Genomic DNA, 24,870 nt, shown 5'->3' on the forward strand with positions numbered 1-24,870 from the left:
AGGGGCATAAACACTTCCCTAAATTTGCTGGCAATGCTCTTCCTAATGCACCCTAATATGCCGTTAGCCTTCATGGCTACAAGATCACACTGTTGATTCATAACCCAGATTATCAACCACTGTAATCGCCAGGTTCTTTTCTGCTGAACTGCTGCATATCCAGTTGGTCTTCAGGTTGTAACAGTGCTTGGGATTCTTCTCTGCACTTGTCCTTGTTGAACCTCATCAGATTTCTTTTAGCTCAATCCTACAATTAGTCTACGTCACTCTGGACCCTATCCCAACCCTCCAGTGTATTTACCTCTCTCAAGGTATGTCTGCACTAGCCTAGTTCGAACAAGGAAGACTATGAGGGTCTTTAAATATCCTGCGCTTCAGTAGCATGTTCCCGGCTGGTCGCCGTTTTGGAAATTGATTAGCCCAGAAGAACTGCGTGCGTCTACACGCGGCAGAGAAGGGCGATTCCGAAATAAACCCCTTACTTCGAATTACCAGTTAAACCTCACGGCTAGTGCAGACATACCCCGAGAGAGGTAAATACACTGGAGGGTTGGGATAGGGTCCAGAGTGACATAGACTAATTGTAGGATTGAGCCAAAAGAAATGAGGTTTTACTGGCAATTCGAAGTAAGGGGTTTATTTCAGAAGTCTGAACTCGACCATCTCATGATCACTATTGCCCAGGTTGCCACCCACATCTACTCCCCCTAAAAATTCCTCCCTGTTTGTGAGGAGCAGGTCACAATGTGACTACAGGTGGAAAAAAGTGCTACACAATGTAATGTGCCAGACCCAGGATATGTGGCAAAATCTCTGAAACAGCTGAGAACAATGGTTAGGGCTCAGTCCTCAAAGTAGAGATGCCCTTTGGCAAAGAATTTCAGTATTTGCTTAAAGTTAGTGACTTGCTTAAGTGCTTTGCTGGAATGAAACCAGGACTCAGTCACTTGCAGGACCAAACTCATAGTCATAGTCATTACTGGACAAGCTGGAGTTTAGGGCCTGTGAAAATAAGAGTCTTGTCTATTTCCAGCAGTCTGAGAATAGAAATCTCTGTATATCAAGTACAATATCTTTTTTTTTACCATCAGAGATAGTATACTTATATTCAGCAGACAGAGATTGTCACTTTCTCGTCTGCTATAATCTTATCTGGATTGTTGACTAAAAGTGTGCCATTTAAAGTGACCAAAACATGTTCTTACACACACTAGCTTTTGATGAATTCTATCAGGAGATATAGATATAGATATATTAGGACTCAGCAATTTTCTTCACATTATGGAAGAACTAGTCTTTATTATCTCCTGAAACTTAAATGAGCTTGAGGTGCTACAAAACTTGATTTAATTTATTTTTGTCTTAAATAAGTTTTGTGTGGTTCAACACTGCCTGGCTTGAAGGACAAGAAGTGGAAAAGATGAGACACTCATAACTAAAAACAACAAAAGAACTTTTTGGATGTTTATCTGTGATCAAAACTTCTTACTTAGCCAAGACTTCCAGTGCTTTACCTGAGGCAGGTATTGGTCCCTGGACTTTTTTTTTAATATGTCATTTCAAACAAAAAGCCTCTGAATGTCTCTAAAATTCATTAATATAGGTAGCCAGAGGGAGTAAACCCATATTGTTCATCCCATGGTGCAAATTATGCATTATGAAATATGGCGGATAAGATTTAATTTTTTTCATTTTTTCTTTTCCATAGTTAGTTGATTTTTAATTAAATTGGCATGACTTCAGTTATCTTAAGTAACTAAATAATTATTTATTCATTTAGAAGGCCTACACTGAGGCTTAGTACCAATTGCACACATTTTGACAAATTTTAGGCAGAAAATGTCTTAGGGGAGTCCTGCTTTCTGTCTTTTAAAAGCTTTTATAATCAGTCCAAAATGGTGATGTAGGCCAGAGTTTGAATCCAAGGCATATTGCTATAGTGCTGCATTAGCTTAATCCTTCATTTTCTTGTCAATTAAGGACTTATCTTTATTCACAGATTCTCTTATCTGTTGTTCTTAGTGTATTTTAATGCTAGTAGTTAAAATCCCTTTGTTTACGGCAATAAGGCACCATTCAGTTTGTGAATCTTATAAAACCAACCTCTGCCAATTTTGTTGTTTGAGAATAGCTGTAAAGAAGTGTTCCCACAGTAATTACTTATTCCAAAGATGTTTGCTAAAGAATGAAGTAAGGGGAAAGTGTATAAAACAATTGTACACCAAGAGAAGAAAGTTTTACCAAGCACCTTCCCAGCTTCTGCAGAGCACTTACTCAAATATGCACATAACTTCTCCTCCTCCCCATAAGCCTTGCAAAGTAGTAAAAAAAATACATTTTCTTTAATGCAGTTCCATGCAATGACTTTACAAATATTGGGAATTATTTAACTTATTTGCATTTGAAGAAGAACTTGGCCAAAAAAGTTGGAAAATGGCAAACAGAGAGGTAGGGAGGAAATTTTGAGCGCAAGTCTCAGCTGCTCATCAATGCCTGCTGTGAGTAACATGGGTCATGAGTAGTGTCACACATTTCTAATACCCATTTATTCACATTGAAATAGGGAAAGGAGTATTAAAATAACAAGGAAATTTCAATAAAATGACAAATTAGACAAAATCAAACTTGCATTTTTATGGAACTTTGTATGGTTTGTTTAAAAAAAAATCACATTTTAGTTAAAATGGAAGCTTGGGAAAAGGAAAAGGACAAGCTATTTTCTTTAACTGCAGAATACTATTTTTCTTTAGAGGGACAAAGGGTTTGCTTTATCTATCTATCTATCTATCTATCTATCTTATCTAATCTTATCTAATCTAATCTAATCTAATCTAATCTAATTGCAGCACCCATAAGAGCTAGTGAACATCAGAATACCATTTTGCAAAACTCTGTGAAGGCTTTAATAGGTCCACTGTTTCACCCATATTCCATACACCAAATTGCTTACCGCCTTCAGTTTGCAAAACTGACTATCAAATTTGAGACATATTAAATGGACTAGCTTCCATTTTGAGACACATTAAAAAGGCTTGATCTTGAAAAAAAATGCAGATCTACCCTTCCTTTCAAAATCAGGATGAAATCCTGAAACTTTTGCTTTCAGCTGAAGTTTTGTCTAAGCGTCTTTAAGGTGTTTCAAGTTAGACAACCAAAATCACTGCTCAGTCTTGATAATGTAGGGTGATAATAAAGGAAGACAACTGACATACAAAGTATATGTATGTGGGAAGCTGGAGGGATACAATAAAATATGTACATTTTTGTACACATGTTTGCATTTTTGTTTTGTGATAAGTGTAAGTAAGAGTTAGCTGTCCTCACTTGCTTTTCAGCCTAATCATCAACTGGCTTTCCTTTTATGGTCATCATGACAAAGGTAGGTCTTAAGAAGAGTCTTTAGTGACCATTCTTCCTCATTAGGATCAAAGGATTAGGAGCAGTCTTTTTATTTTTCAGATGTTAATAGTGTTATGTGCTTTATTTTATTCATACAGATAGTTCTACATAAGTAAGTGTGGGCTAGGTCAGGACTTGGTGTGAGTTTAACTCTGGGTACCCAAGTAAGTTTCTTTCTATTGAAGACAAAGAACAATAGCAAATTTTACATTTCTTGCCTTCTGTTCACCTGGATATTTTGTGTGTGAAATAAAGATGCATAGCCTGTCCTGTTAAAATCAAAGATTCTGTGTACACGAGGAAGACAAATAGGATTTGGAAAAGAGTGTGCAGCTGAAAGTAGCAGCCACCATTTTGTTGAAAATGACATTTTGCAAGAGCTCAATATCGGAGGCCATAAACTATATTATCTTTGGGTTTAATACAAGGCAGGGCACAAAGTGCTCCATAATTCCACAGCTAAAGGATGTGTATGGAATTGATCCATGACTAAATCTTCAGTTATCTGATGTAAACAGGAACATGCAAAATGTCAAATCAAAATAAATGATAAATGCAAGTTTTGCTCTATGGTTAGAAAATGTAAACATTTTCCAGTGATTCAGAGTATGTATTTGCCTTATTCTGCACAATACAGGGCTGTGTTAAAACAAGGTAATCCTTTTTGTAGGACCTGGAATGATCTTGTTGATACAAATGGATTTTTCATTATTTTATTTCCATTTTGAAAAATATTTCAAATATTGTTGATGTTCTTAGAGGATGAAGTTGGGGAAGAATAGTACAGGGGCTTTTTAAATCAGAGATTGATAGGAGGGCAACTGAAGCCAGAATTTGGCTGACAGACTCTTTATTACTATTATACATGAACTGAAAGGAACAGAGCTTGACTTTCAGATGCCATACTGTGTGTGCAATGATGACATTTGGAAAAATGATGGTTTGAACCCTTTGCACTTAGCCCAGCTGTGATAGTTCCATTAATAGGGCAGCTGAATATTCTTTTTTTATCCTGGGAGTTCTCAGATAGCACAAAGCCGCTTTTGGGGATACTTCTTACCACTCTAGGATGACCATATAACAAGTTGGAAAAATTTGGATGGGAGTGAGGGGGTAACAGGCACCTATACAAGGAAGAGTTCCAAATATCAGGACTGGCATTATAAAATCGAGACATCTGATTACGTAATCACTCCCTTTGCCTCAGCTGCCCAATTATAAAGTTGGTGTAGTTGAGGACTGAACCTCAGTTTTGCACCTGCAAACTGGCCAAATGCAACATGGAGTAAAGGTGAAGCAAAATGCCATGCTGCCCTTTTAATGGAATCCCCTTTTGGGATAGAGCATCAAATATTAAATTGAAAGGCTGATTTATCAGTTCTATTTCTAATTGTCAAAATACTTTGCAAGCAAGATGATAATTGCATTACAACCTAGAAAACTGGGCTCCCTTCTAATTTTTACAAATCATGGGCTATTATCCTGCCATTCATTTTAACTTGCAGCTTAATGGCAGAATCTGACCTGCTGTCACTTTTCCACAAGATGGCAGCTGTCAGCAGGGGGAACCACAGTTTAGAAATGAATCTCACCCTGTAAATGTCTCTCGTAGGCTGCACTGAAGCTAAGTGAGTATATTTTTCAGTAGTGCCTGGTTTTTAGAGATGCTATGTACCTGTCATAAAGACAGACAGAGCCTCTGTCTTCGTTGTGAACCAAAGTAATCTCTTTAATCAATAGAGATTACTGGGAAAACGTATGACTGCTGGTTCCAACTGACCTGCATACTGAACCCTGAGCGCCACACTCATCTGCCTGGTTGAACTCTGACTCTGACTTTGCATTCCACTCCTTCTTATTTAAAAGTGACATTTGCTTGCCAGAAACACAACACGAGCAAGAGCTACAAAATACTGCCTAAGGATGAATAAGCTACGGAGACGATTTCACAATTGAGGTAGCTTTGCTTTTGCAAGGGAAATACTTTACATAACATTTGCTTAAAAACAGGGCACTCTCTGTTTCCGTTGCACTTTCCTGTTTTTATTTTATTTTTTTTAAAACAGAACTCTTGTGCCAAATCGGACATATTGCTTTTTTTTTTTTTTTTTAAATCTGTGTGCCTTTACTGCATGGCTTGCTAGCTTGATTTTAATCTTTTCTTGATTTTGAAGATAAGGCACAATTGTTTTTTATTACATAATGCTGTATTAACTGGGCAGAACAGAGAGAGAAACAAAAGCATCATAAGATGTTTCATTTTTTTCACATTGCATGTGCCATTATTTCTACAGGGTGTTATGTTAATTTTTTGTAGTAATGCAACTTAGACTACAAAGTATAATCTTTCACTAGTATGTCACACTTCAGACTCCATTAAATGGTCCTGGTCTGTTCTTTTAAACAATCAACATGACAAATGCTTAATTCAGACCTTTTGCTGATATACCATGGATAATTTAATTGCTAGAAGTGATCATTTATAAAGGATGATGCTTCTTCAGACAGCTGCCATCTTGTGGGAAAATGAAGTCAGGCTAGAATCTGCTATCAGTCTCCCTGCAGAATTCCCACTGAAGTAAAAGACAGGGTTTAGCAAAACTTGGTAAAACAGCCTGCTATCAACAGCTCACTTTTAATCAAATTTCTGAATTAAGAATGATTTAATTCTCTTGTTAACTAGTAAGTGGTCACTAAGAATTAATTCCTCTTAAATTAAATCCACTTAAATCCACAACAAACTAACCCTTCCCTACCAACAGCTTGCATTCTTCACCAAGATAAGTAATATCAGAAGAAAACCAAGAAAACACTAATCAGTGTCTGTAAAGATCATTAGTCAGCTACATTCAAATCACTGCAATCAACAGAGAGCTATCTCATGTAGCACAGCCCTAAACAGACATACAGTAGGTTTTTGTCGTAAAACTGGTCAACACAAGTTGTGTGGTTGTTAAACCCCTCACCACTGACAAGTTTTTCAGCAAGTTGTTGAACCCAGTTGCATCATAGAAACTGAGTAACTGAAATAGCAGGATTGGTGGTATTCTTCCTCCCGGGCACCCCTTACCCCAACTACCACCACCAATACTCTATTCCCAGCATATCCAGACGCAAGGAGAACAAATGCCAAGTTAGAGTAATCATTCTTTCCCTTTCTGGACTCATGTGCAGGGAGAGATCACACTTTAAAGATTTGGGTTTGAGTGTCCAGCTAATCAATGTGAAAGTCTAGATGAGAGATTAGCAGAATGCCTAAACTAAACATCCAGATGCCAAGCACTTCCTACAGGCACTAACAAAAGGGACAGTAATGGTTTCAAAAGCATTTAGAAGTCTAAGTCCCATTTTCAAATTGAAAATGAGATTTGCATTCTTTGAAGCATTTTATCTTTAGACTAATAAATTATTTAGGCACCATTGAAAACAGGTATTAAGCTCTGAGGCCTAAATCACTTAGTTACTTTTGAAAATTTCCTCTCTGTCTCATTGTCTTGGCAGACTTAAGCACCAGCAGGGCACATGTCTAGTTTGGAGATTTGTATCTGAGTAGTAACAATGTTCAACTTCTCAGAGTTTTTTTGAAGCAGGTAAAATAATTACATCATCTTTGATAAAAGAGATGAAGAGCAAGGAGTTAGGTCAAGGAACAACTTTTCCCTGTCAAATTGGACCCCAAATTAATAGTACATACAGAATTTAGGAGGTCCTTCTCTGAGAATGGTATCAACTTAGTTTCAGAGGAAGTTCTTAATTTCAATCCAAATGTTTTGTTCCAAGTGAAATGCTTGGTAAAATGTTCATTGGACAGTAGTTGTAATGAAGAAAAAAGAGTTGTTTTCTGTATGTGTGGAGTGGAAATATTTGTCTCTTTGATTTGGTGTTTTTATTTATATTTCTGAAGCATCTAGGAGCCCTAATCATGGACCAGGACCTCATTGTGCCATACAAATATGAATTGGGGCCTTCTTTTGGACATTGGGTTTTACTGTTTGAACGAAGACTGTGGGAAACAAAAGGAGAAACAAAAATGATACATGGTTAATTAATTGCACAGGCAACATTAATGCATTTCCTAACTTTTGACTTTGCTATAGTAATAATATTTCATTAATATAGGTCTTTGTGTGTAATTTCCTAGGTTTTATTTTTTAAAGAGAGACAACCCCAACAGAAGAAAAATCCCAGAAAGTCCTCTATGTGAGGGATGTTGACACCCACATGGGTCATCAGTAGAATTGGACTCTTTAAAGTCAACTTCACTTGAGCTAATATAGTAATGGATAACAGTGGTAGGTTGTATAGATATATAAATCTCATCATTTATAATATTTTATTGATTTCCATAAAATATTTCTGCTACTAATTTTAGTACCAATATTTGGTATTTCAGCATAACCTTCTACAAAAACAAACCTAATCAATTTATTAAAAAAAGACAGTTATCTGATGGTTTGCTTATTACTTGGCTGTAATTTAAATCTATATAATTAAAATAGTTGAGCTTTAAGCTTGTGGGTTATCCACATCCTACATCCTTTGGTAAGCTTTATTGCCCTCTTATATCCTCTAAGGTCTGGTCTACACTACACCAGAAATTCAAAGTAAGATATGCAACTCTTCCTTTCTTACTATCTTTTGAGGTAAGAAATGAACCCTGGAAGATCAATTGAACAGCGTTGATCTTACGTGTAGACATGGCCTATGTGTCTTATTGTGTATTTGGATAAGGAGTTCCACAATGTAGATGCCCTAAACAAAGAAGGGTTCAATGTTTGTGCTAAGAATGTGAGAAACAAAAGGAGCTCTTATGTGAATGAGTGTGGAAATTTGAGCAAAAAGCATGGGTTGGAATTTATGACAAGGTAAAGATTTTGGAAGGAAACTAGAATATGCATTTAATCTGCTGGATTCATCCTGCCTATTGTGAATTTGGTGGGATAGTCATTCTGTCACATATTGCATTGTACCATTGGAATGAAAATGACATTTTGTGTTGCTGGCTCAAAGTCCCTGTGCTATAGAACCTCATCCCAGAAATGCAAAGAGAACTCACCTGCACCCTCTGTTGCAGATCCAGAAGATCCTAGATCTCTGAGATCCTGTCTTTAACAGCACAGAGTGATGGCGGCAACTGCTGGGGCTTGTGGGTTAACCTAAGTTTGTGGTCAGTCGCCAAATCTGAACTTCCTTTTTCCTACTCTTGTTTACCCTTAGTTTAAATAATGTGCACTGAAACTAGTCAAAATGTTTCAAATTTCTCGCCCCCTCCCCCCCAAAAAGTTGAAAAAAACAGGGAAAATATCAATGAGTTCTCCCCCGTCCCTTCTTTTTTCTCCAGCACTAGAGCTGACTGAATTGTTTTGAATTTCAACATTTAAAAGTTTCTGGATTTAAGAGAGAGATTTTCAGATTCCTCTCTCTGACCCTGGGGTCCAGTTTTCCCTGTTAACTCTTTTATGTGCATCTGATAAGTAATAAGGTCATGGAATGGTTTCAAATGATATTGATAAAATTGTTGTCTGCAGATGCATTGAATCTGTTGTGAGAAAAAATAAAGCTTCCTTTAAAGTCAGGAAAATATTATGAATGAAAATCAGGAGTCACATTTGTGGGCAGAAGGTATGCAGTGTCTTCGTTCTTTACCTCTTCATTCTCTACTTCTTTTATTTATTGGCCTCTCTTTATTAGAATAATAAAAAAGCCTCTTTCTTAGATGATGGAGTGCTCGTCTAGAGTACGTTCCTCTGTCAAAAGGGGAATGTAAATGAGACCGATCGAAAGTGCAAATGAAGCGTGGATTTAAATATCCCTTACTTCATTTGCATATTTGCGTCTGATCGCTGTTTCGAAAAAGGGTTTTCTGAAAGTGAAAGCACAGTCTAGACCCAGTTCTTTTAAAAAAAAACCCTTTTTCGAAAGAACCCATACTCCTCATTTTTTCATAAATAAATACAACTTTATAGAATGTTAGCAGATAAATGAAGTTATAAGAAGTGCACATATACCATCGACACTGAATTATCTTTTTTTTTCAATAACGGGCAGTCTCACTAATATGCTTTTGTATTGCATCTCTTTCAGAAAGTTGTAATTTATTTAAACACAAGTTTTGGCTCAGTTACTCTAGTATGTCAGATGAAGCTGGAGTTTATCTACCACCACCAATTCACACATCTTTACCAGAAAGGAGTTTTGAATTTTATAGCATTCAGATTACTTGGAAATATTTCTACAACACACTTACCTTATGATGAAAAAATGATTTGGAGGAATATGCCAACCATCAGGTATGGCCTGCAGGGAGAAATCTAGAAGGAAATTGACTATAATTACAAGAGCTCCATGACAGCAGCTAGACAGCTGTATCTCCCATGCATCTGTGGACAGCCGTATACAATTCTAGTACCACCGATTTCCTTGTATGACTGCCTGTATCTGTTGTCCTTTCCATGTAAGATCTTGTGTAGAAAAAAGCGTCCTAAACTACATTATGAAATGGGTTGAAATGCCCACTGTAGCTGGTGTGGGTAATAGGCATATTTCTATTTCATTTATTTTTTACTTATTACATGGGAGAGAGCAGGGACATCTTCGCCAGGTTTCAGAGACGGGAGACTTTTGGAGTGGGATGCGTGTAGGGGCTGGCAATGATATCCACAGCAGTACTAGTATCAAAGGTGACTCTTGGCATGCACAAATGGCGAAGAGGTGGGTTAGTTATTGCTGCTGTCATAATGTTGTAGTGAGTATAGTTTCAGCTACTCAGAAGTACAAGGGTGGAAAACAAAATGATGTATTTGCCTAAGGCTATGTCTAGTCTAGGAAAACAGGGCATGTTTTAAAACATGATAGTGAACATATTTTAACTAACATGTTTGTAAGTAGTAGTTTGCACCTAGGATAGACAGGGCAAATTGTGTTTTAAAAATGTTAGCTTGTTGTGATTAATGTTAAAACTTACCCCTCCAATTGACCACAACTAACTAATGTGTTTTAAAATATGACTTACTTACACTTATGCAAAGTTTTGCTTGAAATAATTTTAGCTAAAATGTGTTCACTGTCATGTTTTAAAACATTCTTTTTTCCCTAGCCGAGGAATGACCACAACATGTTGGAGTCATAAGAGCTGCCTTGAAGAATACATTCATGGATGTATTTGGAGACAGGCATCAAAAATGAATGTTGCCCAGCTAGAAGCAGCCTTTCAGTGGACTAAATGAGATTCACACATTGTAATGAATTCACTAATCTAATGAGAAACACTGTCATTACAGAGTCTTATTGTAACTGCCACCATGCATCATTGGACACAAACCATGCTACTAATAGTAAAAGATACCTCATGGTAACCCAAAGATTTTCTTAGCTGGTCATAAACAGGGTCATCAAGGCACAAGGCACTTGCCCCATTAACTTCAGTCACATGTTTTGTTTTGCACTGTAAATGCAAGCAAACTAATTTAAATATTCAGTCAATATGTGCTCACTTTGGTATTTTTGTTTGCTCAAAGGGTTTAATAGCAAGCCAGAATGACGGCATAGACATCCAAGCGTATTGCAGTCCAGCCCATGTTTCTGCCAAAATTTGTGAGGTTCCCAAACACTTACCTTATGAAGCCTTTGTTGGCCAGGTGTGTGTGTGTGTGTGTGTGTGTCTTCTTTCTTCTCCTGCAATGGATTACTTTATTGGCTGGGGAAAAAGTCAAAGATATATAATGCTGCTTATTTCTCACACTGTTTGCCCCAGCTAGGACATATCCTGATCAGTATATTATTCAACTTTTGAGGAAATAAAACTCGTCCAAATAATTAATGCAAACTTGACATATGTATATTTGGAACTGCAATTTAATTCTCTGGAGCCCTGATAGTGAATTGGGGCAAATATCGGAAGTGTTTCTTCTTGTGGAACTTTAGAGTTCTTCTGTCTAGTCACGTCTGATCAGTTCTTGTGCTGTGGCAGTTTCACAACAGTGTGAAGGACAAAATCTCTGTACTCCCTTAGAATCCTGACAACTGAGCGTTCCTATTCTTCCCCATAAGGGTGTAACATCAAATTTGGTAAAAAGGTTATTAGTATTCACTGGCCCACATCACAGAGGACTGCGGTCTGTCCATTTTCCAGAACATTCTTGCTTTGAACTGATTCCCCTAGCGAGCTCACCACCAGAGGGTGCTGGCTGTTTGATTTTTAAAGGCACAATGCTTATTAAACACACATGACCCTCTGAAATACCCATTCAACAGCTTCTCAAACATAATATTTTAGATCAGACAGTTATTTAGATCAGTCAGTCCCCATCCAGCCTTGGATATGTGAAATGCATATTTTGCTTGGTCACACCCTGACATTTTTTCACTATATGAATTGAGAGAAAATTCCATTCATACTGGAGACTGAAGTGGTGAGACTCTTACCCGCTATTTGGTGGATTCAGACTAATTTTTACCTGCTTAAATCTTGCTGATAAAAAATGTTAAAAGGAGCAGTTTGCATTTTTTAAAAAGTAGCAGTATGTTATTACAGGGTGTGTCCTGCTAGGGTATACTTTGATGTGACACATGAGTTTTATCACTGACCCAAACATTCACCCAGTTCTGGAATCAAACCTGATTTTTATTTTCTAAAACAAGTGGCATGAAAAGCATATACATTTGCAATCATGCATACAGAAATAGCTCCACAATTTTATATAAAAACTAAAGTTAAGCAATGAATCAATATAAAAATTTCAAACATAATATATTCATACTTTAATTTTTTTGCTCCTGTATTACGCACTCAATATTTTCATTGCCATCTATGCACATTTCAGGTGCACATGGAATACAGATTTATATAAGAAAAAACCCTACATGAAAAAGAACCTTATAAAGGTTGTTAAAGTCAAGCACTCAACACTTAAGAAATGCCAGAATTCAGATTCCCTCTGGAAACTTAATTCAGTCCCCTTTTGTGTAGGATCTGCAATATAGTTTGCAAATATGTGATAAAATACTTTTTTTGTGTGTCTCAGTGCACAGGATGGATCTACTTTGGGGATGAATCAGGATTGGGTACTGAAGGAAATTGTTGTCTACAATGATGTCTGTTGAGTTTGCTGTTGAGAACTTTAAGGTGTGCACCTGTTGGGGTTCTGAGAGATGGTGGGCCTATCTTATCCATAGCTAAAGGTCTTCCTTCTTAGCAGTGAATTCAGGTCACACTGAAAGCTGACTAGAGAGTGAGTCATTAGACTGCAGGGAAAGAAAGAAGGATCCCAGGGTAAAGGAAAAGGCTGTTGCCCTGGAGGCTTGGATTCCATCCCTGCCTCTGCCACAGAGTTCCTACATGAAGTTAGGCAGGCCACTTAAACCCAGCTCCTCACAGGTGGCCACTGATTGTTTCTTCCTCCTTTTCTAGTTGCTCAATTTGATACCTTGGTACTGGATTTGCAGAAGTGCTTACAGCTGCAACTGAAGCCAGTGAGGATTGTGCTTTTAATATTTAAAGTGGTATGTAATGCTAAATTTTATGAAAAAATTGTGTCCATGGGGTCTCAAATTGGACACTCAAAGATAGTGGTTGCTTTTTTCCTTAATTTCTTTGTGCTTCAGTTCCTCACTTGTAAAGTTGGAATAATAACAACATCTCATCTCACAATGGTGATGTTGGAATTAATGTATATAAAGCATTAAAATACTATAAAATGTTTAGGAGGAAATAAACATATCTGTCTTCAGAGAAGGGTTTGAATAGAGTACAGTTAATAAGGCAGGGGTCATGCATTAAACAACAAGGGCGGGGGGGGGGAGGTGGGGATCAAAATGTTGACCAGATGCTCAGTAGGATAGCACCATTCATCTTGTGCAGTGAATGAGGCTGGGAATCTGTGGGGGGAAAAATGTGACTGTGTAACTAACACTGTATTTTAATGCACATATGCAAAGTGGGCTAAACAAAGGCTGAGCAGACATCCTTTTTAATTTTGTCACTTCCTAACTTTTGAATGCTCAGCCTTGCAATTGTAATAGTATTTACAGCTGTGGGTTTGTATTGGCAGGGAAAAAAGCCACAAAAAGTGTGATGTTGCCACTTGTCCCTACCTGTTTTTTCTTGTATGTCCATGACCCACATCACAATGGTGTCTCTTGGCCTGCAGAGCTTGCCCTATTCCCTACTCCAGGCAATGTGACCAATAATGAGGGGTCACAGTGCCACTCCGGATTGGCTCAGGTGCCCTTCAATCATAACAAAGGGACCAGACCAAATCCAAGCAGCTCTGTAACTTCACATGCCAGGTTGAAATGTCCAGAATGGGAAGCTGGGCCTGGCTGGCCGGGAAGAGGGCGCTGCAACTGTCAGGCCTGCGAAAAGTGAGAGGCAGAAATGAGCCCCCTCTTTTCTTTTCCTCACCCAGGCTTGGATTAGGGCTATGATTGTAGGGCAGAGGATGCTGCTCTGGGTGGTTGGTTCCCCCACATTTGTCAGGGCATTTTTATCAAAAAACAGGGAGCTCTCACTAAAGCCACAAATTGTATTAAATTTACCACAACTGCTCCCTGAATTTTTACTTTAAAAATGCTGTGACAAATCTGCAGCCATCATATTCTTTTAATATAGCAATTTAAATGTAACACTAAAACAACAACACCAACAACAAAAACCCATGAAGTACACTCACTGACAGAGCTGGGGATGGCATTTTTGCAGGTTATCCCTGTTAAAATCCAGTGGAAATCCCCCCAAATATTAATTGCTAAATTTGACTTAATTTTGATTTTTACTTTTATTGGTGGATGATTCACCCAAGAAATTAAAATTGAAACATACTTTCTGGCACAAAAAGCAAGCAACTTGGTTGTCTGTGAGAACTGGGGTGGGTGGAAAAAATTCTTACTCTCCAACCGAAGGGTTCAGACCTGCATTGTATTCCTTTCAAAGTCACTGTGTCCATCCTGACCTTTACCTTTGTTGAGGTGTTTTACAACACTGTATCCTTATAAAAGTTGGTCCAGTACTCCTTCCTTCATTTCCCAGTACTGAACTGCATTGGGAATAGATTTCAATGCCCATCCATAGAGCAACTCTATCTGTGCCCTCAGTCTTATTATATGGTATAAATTGCACTGAAGACTTTGTGGGCTCTCTTCTGCTAGATGATTTCTCCCCATTTGACCATCTAGTGAAGGGGGGAAAGGCACCAAAAGAGCTGACATGGAGTCTGTATCACTCCACAAATCAGTTTCCCTTAATGGATTCAGGGAATTCAGTTACCTTCTTCCCATTCCAACAGAATAAATGTAGAGCACCCCTTTTCCTACCTTTGTCATGTCCATACTCTGGAATGAAGCCAAAGTAATTGTACATTCATTGAAGGTGTAATTCATAATGCAAGTCAATTCATTTCAGACATATGTGCTAGACTGCAAAAATATATAACATTCACTTTGACCTCTGTATAATTTGGGCTGAAATATATTTGAATGCTATAAAATACAGGTTTTGGTTTTTACATTATTCAACCATTTTTTTAAATAAAGCTGCATAATGTTTTCTCCTCAATTAAGAGGTGTTAAAAAGTGTGCTGTTATAGTCAGCCTGAAGGGGATACAATTTTAAACATTCATTCAGGTGTTGGCTTTAAAACTGATGTTTTCCCCCGCTCTACAGGAGCTGGGATATATATTACTTTTAAGTAAAAGACAGATGCGGGATAAAAGTTTCAAAAATGCCTAAGGGACTTACATACCTAACTATCATCCTCAAAAGCCTCATGGAGTGCTCACAACACTGTCCATATCATTTGGTGACTGTCATTTTAGAAATGGAACTTCGGCTTCTAAGGCACCTAGGCTATTTTGAAAATTTTACCTGAGTGTTAAGACACCACCAGAACTCATTACTTAGAGTAATTTTTTTTCTGATAGATAGATATCTTGCACTTTAGCTTGTATCTGGAAATGTTACTGATAGCTTCTAGAACATAATGAAGATAAACATGGAATTGACAGAAAATACATCATAAATAGGCTTGGAAATTTTTTTTAATGAGTATATGTTGGCAAATGTAATTGTTGTGTGTAAAGGAACATAAATATGGGACTTGATCCTGCAAATGGGCACAAAGGGTGCATTATGACAACCAAGCTGGGATATGTATTACATTTAAATAAAAAGACAGATGAAGGATACAATTTTCAAAAATGCCTAAGGGACTTACACACTTTATGGGAAATCACTTAGTTTGAAATATTGTACTACTTGCAACCCTGGGAAGTAGGAGATTGAGTAACATGGAATTGGTTGTACCAATGCTTCTAGCCAGAGTATTAAACTGTGGGTTATTGGTTAATTCAGTCTCTCCTCATTTTTTGATGCTGCTAGAATTCTCAAGGATATTGGATTCAGAGCAGGGCTCTCAAACTCCCAGTGATTCCCAAAGCTGCAGAGATGGGAATAGAGTCAAGATTTCTGACAGGGCAAATCTGAGGCCATGTCTTCACTACACAGAAGATTGATGTTGCTGTGATCAATCTTCTGGAGTTCAATTTAGCAGGTCTACTAAAGACCTGCTAAATTGATTTGGCACTCCTGTTGGCACCAGTACTCCTGCTTCTCACGAGGAATAAGGGAAGCCAATGGGAGCATTTGCTCCCATCGATCTCCTGCTCTGAGAAACTAAAATGAACATAGCTGGAGTTGTATATCTTAATTTGAGTTTCTCCTGTGGTGTAGACCTGGCCTACATCTTATTCAGTCATTTACGCTGCACTGCAGAATCAGTGTGAGCATGTATATTTTGGCTATCCTGTTTGTAATCATCACTGTCCTGGGGAGAAGGATCAAAGCCAGGATTCCTGGTCTCCATAGTTTGCTGGCGGGTTGCACAATTAAATAGTAGTAAAGCATTTGTTGGGTTCTCCTCTATTGGCTGGTCCAGTAGGACATAGCAGTTGTTCAGGTGACAGATTGATTGGTGATCTATTTGGGGTCCAGATCCAGAGTTCACTCTCTAACCATTGTCCTTATATTGGTTGTATTAGAATTTGTTTTATCCAGTTTTCTGAAATGGTTTATCTATTTACACATTGAGGGAGAGTATTTTAAAACAGATTTTACAGGTAAAAACAATATTTGTAAGTTGTGACATGACACACAACAAATTTCAGGGGTTCCACATCTCAGGTATTTGTCACACCTTTTCATTGTTGATTTCACATTCTGTAATATTTGAAGGAGTCATAGTTTTTTAAGGTCAGAAAGGACCATTTTGATTTCTCAGTCTGACCTCATTTATAACTTAGAACAGTGATTTCTGCATCAAGCACATAACTATTATTTGAGCACTAGCACATATTTTAGAAAAATATGCTATCTTGATTTAAAGACCTCAAGTGATGAAGAATCTACCACATCCCTAGGAAAAATATTCCAATGATTAATTGCCCCCACTGTTAAAAATGTGCATCTTCCAGTCTGAATGTGTCTAATTTCAGCTTCCAGACATTACATCTTTTTATGCCTTTATTTTGTGAGCTGACTACTATAAAAAATCTCTTCCCCAGGTAGGAACTTGAAGATTGTAATCACATTACCCCTTGTGAGCTGTGTGTGCTGCACACCCATGTGCAAATCATTCTGATACTCATTCTAACTGCAGTCTACATAACAAAAAAGTAAAGGGGCCATGTCTGAGTTTAATTTCCAGATAGCTGTTTGGGGAGCTTTTATAAAGGCATTCAGTTCAGGAATTTTCAAACAGCCCTTATTCAGAAGCCATATAGCTGATTTTTACTGTCTGAGTTGCTTTAGTCGAATTAGATACCACAGAGAAATTGGAGGGCAATGGGATGTAGATCTTTTCCCTGCAGGGTACAAGTTCAAATCTTGTTTGTCAGTACACAAAAATGGACACAGTTTAATTACCTGTGTGAAATAAGTTGCTGGCCTCAATCCAGTTCCTAGAGAGGTGGGCACATCCAAAAAGCAACCAACTGGCACTAATTGGAACCCTATTGAACTGTCCGAGCATGGAGCCAAACATCTGAATACCCACTTAGCCTTATAGGTATTCACTTTAGGTCAGAACTGACGGACTATTGGTAGGGGTATATGTGCCCTACAACTGGCCATAGATCTGTGGGGTTGAGAGAACACTCAGTTTTCTATGGCACCATCCAGAAACTCTACAGCCCATTACTAAAACATGAAATTTTACTGAGATATAAGTATTCAGAAATAATTTGCTAAACTGTAATTTAATCATCCAATGAGGGAGTGGAAACTGAGTCATATATCTCAAGTAACCAACTATGAACCAACCAACCTATCATGAATAGTAAACACTAATTGTGAATAACCCATAATCTTAAAGTTAGTTGGTCTACATAGTGCAGGAGATGACTTGCATATATGGAATACATTCCACCAAAATCAGAACTGGGTCACAAATTGTTTGACCAGCTCTAACACTGAGTCCTTCAGGGCATAATTTTTTACACTCTTCAGTTCCTTGCTTGCTAATAAGAAAGGAGTGTAGGTAATGTATATAGCATATATATTTCCATAAAGCCAAACCATGTGGCTGTTTTTATTATATTCTTATATTACTAAAGTGGTGTTGATATTTCTCTAAGCTGCAGTTGATTATCTGTATAAGGAAAACAGGGTCACAGCTACTCATGAATGAAATGATAAAGTTAAGAAAATAATGCCCATTCCCAGGCATAAAACAATCTTTGTATCCTGCCCCCATGCTCTGTCAGAGGATAAATGAGTGCCTGGTTATCTAACCAGCTAAAACTGGAATAACACAGAAGAGAAGATCATTCTTATCCCCCTACGTGTAGAATTATCTTCTGTGGAAAATGGGAGAGTTTGAAGCCTAATAGTATTTAAAAAACCGTCAGTGGGCCAGGGCAGCATACTTAGCACTTCAACCAAAATAATGTTCCTGTCTGTTCAGTAAGGTGGGCTTTTTTGGTTCCCAAAACTCTTCGTCCCTGATTGTAGAAAATATATCCGGATGTGAACGCTGTATGTCAGTCTAACAGTCACCACTCTGGATGTCTGATGCTCATCAGTGCATTCCCAATAACAAGATGTATCCCAAATGGTCACTGAGTCTGAACTTCAAACCTAAGCAAGCAGCAAAGAAAGATGGCGAGATAGGTTTTCACTGTAAGGGATCACAATTTGTCTTCTCGTCTGTCTGCCTCCTGTGATGCCCTGATAAGTTCTGGGCAGAATTGCTACCCTTGTACTCAGGGAGCTTTAGGCCTGTTCCTGCCATACTTCTCCAGGATGAAGACAAGATTGAGCCATGATCTCCAGTTCTTCCCCACAGTGCAGGAGGACCAGCACACTCAAGAGTAGCCTGCACCTCATAATTCAATGTAGCAGTGTGCCAGCAAAGCCCATGGGATGTTGCAGACTTTGCACCATCATCTGGCTAATCATTTATGGCACAACATAGTTTAAAGGAATTAAAAATAAAATGATTAAAGAAAACTTGGAGCTGCCTAGTTTGAGATGATACATGAAGAAGCAGAAATGTGGTAGTCTCAGGGCTAGACTAAGGCAAAGGCTCTAGGGCTCCGGAATCTAGAGCTGCATGAGACCAGAATTTTAGTTCTCATAAAAATGTTTCTTGCCCTCATGGATGAAAAAGAAAAGCTTAAAATTGTGACCTAATCTAACTGGTGGCTGCTTGAGTGTGCAGAGAGCCTGAAGTAGACGCTCTAGGCATATGGGTAGGAACTAGGGGGTGGGACAGGTTCTGCAAAACCCCCAGGTTTCACACTGAAAGCATTTGCTGGTACTACCAGGAGGAATCTAGCATTAATTTGCAATTCCTCAGCATCCCAGAACCGTGCTGCACCCATGAGTGGGACTCTCACTTTTACGCATTGCTTTTGAACAGGCCTGCTTTACAGTTTTGTTAGTTGGCTTTCAGCATCCCTATTATAAATTGTGTTCCAGTATCACTGGCTCCACGAAGTGTGAACTGCTCCCGTCATCTCATTTCTGAAATGTGCTATCACCTCTGGAAGGGATTGTGATGGTAGGCCCCATGTAAGTTTTCCCTAGGGCCTCAGAGTGTTTTATCTCTTCCCTAGACAGTTTTTCTTTGTTTGGTCTTTGACACTGGAATTATATGGCTCATCTTTGGGCACCTAGGAAAATACAGTTCCATGGGCAATGAAGGCATTCACAGTAGAACAATCAAAATTAAGCCATATTGAGATTGTCTTTATTGTAAAATAGCTGGCTACAAATGGGCCTAAGCACTGCTAAAGTGTGTGTGTGAAAGGTTGCAGATGGGACATAAATGTTTACAAGTTTTTGAAGGCCATGAAAACCAAACAGGGAGAGGATTTATTTTGAGGGATTACAGGGAGAATAACTAGCAGTACATGAGATACAATTAAGAAAAATGTATGCTTCATAGTGAGGAAAGCTTTCTGGCATTAACTTGTTACACAACAGACAAGTGTCCCAAAGGGATATGATGGAAACCCTGTTGCTTGAGATGCTTAGGATTAGACTAAGCAAAATGGTTGAAAATATATGGCAGGAAAGGGGAAATAGGTAAATTAACGGTTATACACATCTCTACTCTTTTTCTTGTAGAGAAATATGTTTCTTGGCTTTATTACTGTGTCATAATATAAGAGCTTTGATTTTGGAGTAGAAGTGATCATTAGCTTCTATGGTTCATGTTCCTATGTTCCTTAATGGAGCAGTACTGCTTTGAGGCTTTTGTTTTTGTTTGATCAATAAAACATTCCTAAAACTCACATCACTGCTGGCAGAGCAAAGGACCAAACTCAAAAATCCACACTGCAAAAATGAACTGCCTTGGGATTGCTGGGCCTAAACTTACCCTTTGATCTTGTGAACCATAAAATTAATTTGGTAGTCGTATGACACCATGAAGCAGGGCTGCAAAATGTGACTGTTCTGAGACAGCAGCTGTATATAGTTTACACATGCAAAGTTTTTTGATGGAGAAGGAAAAGCTTCTCCCTTCCCTTCCCCATTCTTTGTAATTTCCATAAGAAGCTTTATAATAAAGTTGTTTAAAGGATGGCAATACACATTCTCTTTTTGGCACTTGAGGCACTGTATGCAAAATTGCATGCCATGTTGCATCAGTACGCAGAAACGTGACTCTCTTGTTCTCATCAAAACTACAGGCAGAAACAAGTATCAACTTTTGCCTTAACGCCTTTTCTCATCTCCTGCACTTTCTTCCTTCAGACCCACCCACCCACTCACCAGCCCGCCACCTCGTTGTATTTGTGTGCTCACCCAGTAATGTGGAAAATGATATATCACCATTGTAACCGAACTGTATTTGTTAGCATGCAATTGTATTTTTCCTGAGATAGACTTTAGGTATGAAGACTCCCTCTCAGTCCTGTTTATCCCTGCTTTCAAAAAAAATTTCCTTGGTACTTTTCCCCCGCTGATTATGATCATTGATGGCTCTTCATCCATCATCTTTACCTCTCATCCTTACTCTTGGTTTTCTTTCTTGTTACAAAGCCCATATTGTTCCTTTCAGTCCATTCACTCCATAATTTAAAATAATTTTTAAAAAATGTGTTGTATACTACTGTATCAGGGATTTTAAATAACATTTTAAAGCAGCAGCATGATTCATTTCTGAAATAAGATTATGTAGACTCTTGCTGACTCTTAATTTTTTAATGTGTTCAAGATCCTATTCACTTTTCCTAATAAATTAGTCTGTCTTTCAAAACCCCTATTTCTCCACCCTGGTAAACAGCAACTGCTTCCATTTGTCAGTACTTTGTTACTGTTTATTTACTTGCATTACAGTAGACACTAGAAGTCCGAAATGAGAGGACCACCCCATTGTGCTAGTCATTGTCAAAACTTATATTGAGAAAGTCTTTGTCTCAAAAAGTTAGAAAAGAGACGAGAGAAAAGAAACATTATCCTCATATTACAGATGGGGATGTGAGGTACTGCAAGATTAAGGTCACACAGGAAACTGTGCCTGAGCTGGGCATTGAATGCAAATATTCTCAGTCCCAGGCAAGTACCTGAACCACAATGCCTTGGTTCTTTATCATTCTTGCTTCAGATCCCTTCATCAGTGAATATAGCAAGTACTTTGAAATTCATAGGATAAAGAGCCCATTACCCATGATATTATTTTTTGCTCTGATGTATGAGATAGAGATCAGACGGACAAAATATAATTGCTGATAATTTTGTTATCCCTATTCTGTTTTTTGCGTAACTCCTAATTTTATTTAATGGAAGAGTGACCACTCAAATATTGACTTGATGATCTCCAAGCACATGTTTGTGCTGAATTAAGCACATTGCTAAGCTTTGTATGTTGCCACTAACAGATTGGGGATTGATTTTTGGTACCTAGAAAGAGGTATACTTGTCTTCTAAAGAAATTGAAGGTGATTATTGAAGCATTCCATGGTGAGAAAGAGACTACTTTATGGATAAACTTAAAAAACAACAAATGGTAACACTTTATAGACTAACAAAACGTGTAGATGGTATCATGAGCTTTAGTGGGCACAGCCCACTTCTTCAGATGACCAGAGTTTTGAGTTTAGGATGTGCAAACGCAAAATAAATAGGGGAGATGGAGGAAGAAAAAAAGGGGGGGGGAGCGGGAAACAAGGAGCATATTTTTGTACTGAGAATTCATTGTCAATATATTAACATCGGGAAGGTCATGTTTTTCATGGCACCAAGAAAGAAGGGTTAATTGAAAAAAAATTCACATGGACTTAGGGTCAATAAATAGGAATGAAAGCTTCCAAGTTCTGATCAGGGACCTTTTTTACAGGCTCTGCATAGAAGTGTGTATATGTAAACAATGGGTTGTTGCGCTAGATTTTCATTTCTGGGGATGTTGGTTCCAAGTTGGCAAAGATGATACAGTTTGACCATCCAGGTCTATCCTGTCTGGTTTATAAATTTATTTTTAAAATGTAGCATTAATTGCCAATTTTTATTGAGAACAGAGGTTGGATTTGTCAAGAATGGTAATGTCTCAGCTCCAGTTGAACATTAATCAACTGTGGGGAGGGTATTCAGCTGCTTGATTCCAAAATGTTTTAGCCCCCCAAGTCTGAACAAAATCTAGACACTGCTGCTGTCTAGGTGCATAGTTTAGGTGCGTCTAAAAGCACCCAAAACTCAAAATAAGATACACAATTTGCGCTATGCAAACTGTGTAGCTTATTTCGAGTTTATTTAGAAATAGCTTATTTTGTCATTTGGCACTGTATACACAGCACCACATTTTGAAATACAGCACTATTTCAAGGAATCCCTTATTCCTCGTACAATGAGTTTTGCAGGGATGGCAGAATAGCATGTCTACTATATTTTGAAATAGCGGATGCATTCAAAAGATGCAGGGTATCAGAAGATACCTCTGGTATCCCAAAATAACTTTGCTGTGTAAACACCCTCTGGGTGTAGTTCTATATTTAGTAACTTGTTCTAAAAGTTGCAAACATGGATGCCATGGCCCAGACCCCACAACCAGTGTTAGGCCCTTAAACTCATCTCTATAGCTGAAAAAAAACCCTCTCCCAGAACTTCAGGCAGGTGATTGGCCTGGGTTCCAGTTTACCACTCCAAGAAGCATGTGGCCAGTGAAATACATGAAACACAGACTTTGCACTGGATTCTAAAACCATTGCTCTTTAGTTAATTATATGAGAGACATGCACAGATCTATACAAAAATAGCAACCCCTACACACCACTTCAGTTTCCTTTCCCCCTTCAGAGCTTTGCTTGTGCTGGGTTCAAGATCATCTGGGATTATCCAGGGTCCTTTTGCTGCCGTTCATGGCATGTTTTCTGAAAAACATGGCACTGCCTCTTCCCAGCTCACCTCCTCTGATCTTGGCCAGTCTATCCCCAACCCCTTTCCTGTTCTAAACCTCCTATGTGTGTCTTTCTGTCTTTCCCCCATACGTTGTTTTAAATTCCTTCTTTGTAGCCTATGGTTGGTTTGTGAGTTTCCTTCACTTTCCACTTCTTCTTTCCCAGCCCCAGGCTTAACAGATTGTCATTCAGATGTTTCCACCTGGATAGAAGGTCTTGAGTTCTAATGATACATCATTGTCCCTGATCTGGAGGGATGTGACATAACCTCAGTGATTCTGATTTCTAAAACTATTAAGTACCGCCAACTCCCATTACAGTTCTTGGAAATAATTCCTTGATATAATAATTGAATTGCTGCTGTCTGGAGAGAGGTGCTGGGATTTTTATTGGTATCTGTTGGGGATGGAATGAAAGCAAAAAGCACAGATGAAAACACCCACAAGTTCAGGATGGGTGGGAATTGGTAGATTGGAATCAAATCCAATTCAAGGCCCAAATTTGACAACTGCTTTACCTCTATAATGGGTCAAATTAAAACTTTTGTAAGATTCTAGTGTCTAGGACACAGTCCAATGTCTATGATATAGGTAGTTTTTGTATGCCTTGAATGATTAAAATTATATTTTCACACGACAGACCATCTCCTTCCTTCACTTCAGGGATTTATAATTTTAACTGACAATAAAAATCTTATGTTAGTAGTATTTATTTTGTATGCATGTGAATGCTCTTAAAATGAGATGGAAGTATATGTGTGTCTATGTGTACCTATGTATATCTTCTGCAGATAACACACACAAATCTCTCTATGTGCATTTATGTCTGGTCTGGTCTAATGTAATAAGAATGAGAAAATCCCAGGCATCTGAATAACTAGAATGAATCCACAAATGCAGGAAAAAGAGGTGGCTGGTTTTTGAGGTGTTCGGACATCACCAGGCTCTCAGTTAAATGTCTGAGTCATGGATATAGCTCCCTTTTGTCTCCCTGCACACCGTAATTTCACACTCTTTTACTTAGTTTAGTTATGCTCCCAAGACCAAAATATCTCAAGAAAAAATTCATTTAACTGGTCCTTCAGTGAGGAGTCATATGACAGACTTGATACTACCTATTTTCATCTGCTGCCAGCCACATTGTGGTCAAGAATGGTGGTTAGTCCAAAAACCTATAGTCCTTCCTCACATTACAACTAAAATAACTGTTAGGAAGAAGCTTCCTCAAAGTAAGAGTTGTGTTTGTGAAATCTCCCTAGACGCCTGAAGTCTTTAAACCTCTCTCTAAACCTCCTTTGTTTGTACTCTTGTCCAGATACCTTCTTTGATATACTCTTCATGCATCTTGAAGCCTGAAGATCTGAATTATTACATTAACATGTTCTAGGGGTTTGGCTTCTGATTTCCAGGACCTTTTAATAATTTTGAGGACCCACACTCTCCTTTCTCAGTTCCCTTTGTAACTTTGTGTGGTGATTTTTTCTGTGTCCTCTCCTTTTAATAATTGCAAAATGAAACCTTTCTGCTGTTCTGAGAAATGCAAGAAAGAGCCCATAAGCAGATGGTTCTCAACTCTCTTGAC

At 38.2% G+C, this 24,870-nt stretch overlaps 1 protein-coding gene across 6 annotated transcripts in view; it reads left to right on the top strand.

The window, feature by feature from the left end:
* LOC149525675 (uncharacterized) overlaps positions 1-24,870 on the top strand; it is a 444,259-nt gene that overhangs the window by 92,053 nt on the left and 327,336 nt on the right. For 3 of the 6 annotated variants that reach the window (XR_016347919.1, XR_016347920.1, XR_016347918.1), the window contains exons 3-6: positions 7,541-7,691; positions 8,928-9,021; positions 9,484-9,689; positions 10,496-13,186. The exons of 1 other annotated variant lie outside the window; for it this stretch is intronic. The gene's annotated coding sequence lies outside the window, so the exon portion shown is untranslated. Of the gene's footprint in view, positions 1-4,936; positions 5,028-5,139; positions 5,357-7,540; positions 7,692-8,927; positions 9,022-9,483; positions 9,690-10,495; positions 13,187-24,870 lie in introns of those variants that run through there. 2 more of the 6 variants (XR_016347916.1, XR_016347917.1) reach the window with 2 other exon arrangements.

This window comes from Pelodiscus sinensis, chromosome 1, assembly GCF_052426305.1.
Source record: "Pelodiscus sinensis isolate ZL-2025 chromosome 1, ASM5242630v1, whole genome shotgun sequence".
Classification (NCBI taxonomy): Eukaryota; Metazoa; Chordata; order Testudines; family Trionychidae; genus Pelodiscus; species Pelodiscus sinensis.